Raw genomic sequence first — 4,010 nt, 5'->3', positions numbered from 1 at the left:
CATATTTGAATTAAAAATAGAGCAAAAAGCTGTACCCTTAATGTACTTAAATATATTTTTATTATTTTCTTGTGAAAAATATAAATAATAAATATTTATTTTAATTATAAAAAAATCACAGTTACCTGTATTTATAAAATTACGTATAAATATAAAAATATATTTTTGGAGAAAGTAGGATTCGAACCTACGTAGAAATTACTTCAACAAATTTACAGTCTGCCACCTTTAACCACTCAGCCATTTCTCCTAATATGTGATTAGTGGGACTCGAACCCACAATATTTACTTGGAAGGAAATATTCTTTACGTCTTGTACACGGCACCAGAGAGAGCCTACAACCCTGCCACGAACTCCTTGCAAGAAGCGCTTCAAATCTCTGCTCAGGTTGGTGTCAACACTGCACGGAAGGAAGACGAAGACCAGCCCAAGACAGGGTGGCCAGTCAATTTGCTTACCCAGACATGCCCTTGCTCCTACCACTTCAAATATGGTAACTGCGTGCATCGCCTCTTCGCGATGCAGGAGTGTGATCGCGTTAAGTGCAACGGCGAGGAGGTGCTCGTCAACCGTCGTGCGTACAAGCGCAAGCGAGCTACAGTGGGCACCGCTCCTACTACAGCAGGCCGTCCTCCCCGTGCCGGTCACGCCCTCCAGCGGGAGTAACGCGAGCGATTACGCTGCAGCAACCGAGCCGATCGTCAGCCGCTGATGTGGCCGAACGTCGGCAGAACTACTGCATCACCGTAGTTTTGGAGCCTGACTGATGCTAGATGAACAATGCATATGTCTAAATACAGATAATGATAAAATATTAGTGATATTCAGTAGCAAAGTTAGCGATAACACTTACACTTCATGCGCGTAGAGAGACGTCTGGCGGTCGCTCTGCCCAGCGACTGGCGCCTCTCCAATTGGCAGCATTGATGATGGTAAGCGTCGACTAACCAGCCGCGTCACGCGTCACGCGTCACACTACGCATAACTACTATGCTTAAACAGCCCCTATTCGCACACCAAACCAGCAGCCTGCCGGCTGCCCTTTCGGGTACGATATCTCATCAACTTGACCGTTTGGCTTGAACAGGCTTGCAGAGCACCGAGCTGTGATCGCTGCCCAGCTGTTGCAGGCGGTCTAATGCACCAGGACTCCATGGGGCCTTAGGAATACCGTGCGATCCACCGCCGTCGTGTACTGCACGTGGTGGCGTCTGAGGGAGAAAATTTTGTGTTGCAACAAAACTGATGTGTGCCACAAATAGGAGGGGCCCACATGGTCTATAGTTGTGGTGTAGTAGAACACACAAATATCGTCAGATGTGGATTCCTTACACAAACCACAACGAATCGCCGAGTTAGGTCGGCGGTTGTATGGCCTGCGCAGAGGGTGGTCCCCTCGCGGTCCGGCCCTTCCGGGACAGACGAGTGGCTCGCTTCCACTCGGTTCCGACTAACCAAGTCAGATCACTTCCGAGACTCCGCCGAGTTTGGTTCGGCTGAGCTCGTTCACAACCCTGTGCCCTCCACCAAAGGATGGACGACGGCGCGCGAGCGCTTTTACAGGTCACCGAGCGCAGAGGCTGCTCAGCTAGAAGTGTTACGGCACCCGGGCTATCCGACGTACCGGCCCGCTGAGTATGCGGGACTTTCTTTCGCGCGTAGCGAGACTTTGTCCTACCCGGACCGACCTAATCTCTTGGCGCTACCAGTCAATACTCTACAAGCTATGCCTCTCGAGTATTGACGGCAGGCATAATCCAGCCCTATGCAGGGACTTACCGGAAAAGTGTACACGTGTCTTGGACTAGGAAAATTCTGCTCTGTTATCTTCTGGGAGCCTTTTCGGCTCCTCCTATTTAATCCTATGCTTCTCATACAAATATCTAGTGAAATGTAGTCGTTTCGGATCTCTACCGACTCTTCAGGCGGCCGTTGAGCTCAGCGGCTATCCGGATAGTATATCCGGACAGATCGCCGAGTACTTACCGTGATCCTTGGCTCCTAAGCTCTGGGTTATCAGACCGAGCCGATTCTTGACCTAAAGTAGGTCGGCGTATGGTCGAATCTGGAAATCCCTACACCACAACTGCCCCGGTTATGATACGAGCCGAGCTGGTGAGTGTCTTAATCCTTCATTTTGTTCTGCCACCGTTGGTCCGTACTCGGCTGATGACGTCTCGCGGCTCCCCACCACCTTCTTTGGTACGTTCGTTGCTTCCGCTATCACTCACTTGGCAGCTCCTTACTCTTCGCATGTTGTTCTAGCACAACCCGTGGAACCATCCTTCTTCTCCAACTCCTCGTCGAGGTGAAGGCGTGCCAGCTGAGTCGATTCCTCGACCCGTCGGTACTCGTGGGGTCAGCGACCGGCATGAAGCTGGGCTGGTCGACCTGACAACTTCCCATGAGTCTGACGCGGAGTCGGCGGGGTCTTCTCGCGTGCGCCTTCCTGGTCCACCGAGCTTGCCAGGCGACACCACTTCGGGCGCCACCAATCAGCCAAGCTCGGCTGCTCCAGTGAGTCTTGACTCCCTCATGGCCAGAATTAACGAGCAAGGGCATGATCGCCGAGAAGAATTGACCTTCTTGGCGAGGCTCATGGCTTACGGATTCACTCGTTCCGTGGAACCCTCCGATCCTGTACAGCGGCGAGCGATTTTGCATGCTGCTTCCGCGGGGGAACTGTTGGATATCCTGAAAGGCAATTACGCCGCTCTTGATTACCCCAAGATCATCGGCGATCTCCAAGCTGACAACCAAGCTGTTCAGGAGGAGAACCGCGCATTGACTCGGCGACTGGACTCGCTTGCTCTCAGTAATGTCGACTTGTCAACTCAGCTCTCGTCGGCTCAACAGCAAGTGTCTCGATTGGAGGCTGCTGCCAAGCAATCGGCTAATCTCCTCGCGTCGCTGCGGAAGGCTGTAGCTCTGAGTGAGGCGAAACTTGCTCGGGCCATCGCAGCTGAGCAGAGCAAGGTCGACGCTGCGTTGAGTCAGGCCCAGCTCCACCATCAGCAAGTCTTGGATCGGGACGCCGAGATCGACGTCCTTCTTCGATCCATTTCTGAGAGGGATGCGGCGTTCGTTACTCTTCAGGGCATCGCTTCCAAACACTTCGAACAGCTGCAGGAGTCGGTGCGGTTGTACAGTTCCACCGGTACTCAACCCTTGCGGCACGCTCAGTCGGTGATCGCTGAGCAGCGAGCGGTGATCTTGCGACAGAAGCGGCTCATCCGTCGGAATGGTATTATTCCGATGCACGATCCTCACATGGCTGCTGCTGCTGGCGGTGGCTTGCAAGTTCCTGGGCTTGATCCGTCCGACCTTCTCCTCAACGCCCGGCTGTGTCGTGTCTTGGAGTCTCGCTTTCCTGAGGTTCTCAACATTCCCGCTGGTGAAACTCGGCGGTTGGAGTTGATTGTCCATCCTCGCCGAGATGCTCCAGTGGCGAGTTCCGTTATTGGTCCTGGTGTGGTTCCCTCAGCTAGTCAAGGGTCTTCGACGACTTCATTGGCAGACTCGGCTGCGGCTCCAGTCAGCTCGGCGGCGGTAACCACTCAGGCTGAGCCGACTCTTGCTCAGCTTCACCGTACGCCTTTGGCAAACTTGACCTCGACTCAGCAGCTTCGGCGTTATGCCAACCCCAAGTCTCCCACAGCCGCAGGTCCTCGTCAGCGTACGCCGGCGCCGCATCCGCCTCAACCGTACGCTTGTCCACTCCCCGGAGAGGATGGACACGAGGCTATCAGTGCCCTTTTGCACTCAAGTTCGCCTCAAGCTACTGCATCCGATGGAGGAAAGCCTCGCTCTGGAAAGTCCCGTCGTCGGACTCGGCGGAAGAAGGTTCGTCACCTTCAGCTGAGTTCTGCTACTCAGCCCGCTGTCTCTGCTCGCTCTGAAGACGACGGTGACGCTTCGAGCGAAGCTGAGTTTGAGTTTGAGTTGCCTGAGCCGCCCGCCGACACCGTTCCTGCAGTCGCTTCGACGACTTCGGTGGGTTCTTCGTCTT

The 4,010-nt window shown here is 53.9% G+C and overlaps 1 non-coding gene across 1 annotated transcript; it reads right to left on the bottom strand.

The window, feature by feature from the left end:
* Positions 1–166: 166 nt before the first annotated feature.
* Positions 167–250, bottom strand: PITG_30999. Its single transcript has one exon. It is a non-coding gene; the product is annotated as a tRNA-Tyr (tRNA).
* Positions 251–4,010: the final 3,760 nt, after the last annotated feature.

This window comes from Phytophthora infestans, genomic scaffold (genome assembly GCF_000142945.1).
Source record: "Phytophthora infestans T30-4 supercont1.173 genomic scaffold, whole genome shotgun sequence".
Lineage (NCBI taxonomy): Eukaryota > Oomycota > Peronosporomycetes > Peronosporales > Peronosporaceae > Phytophthora > Phytophthora infestans.
The sequence above is the reverse complement of the archived record's forward strand: the minus strand, read 5'-3'. Positions and strand labels throughout refer to the sequence as shown.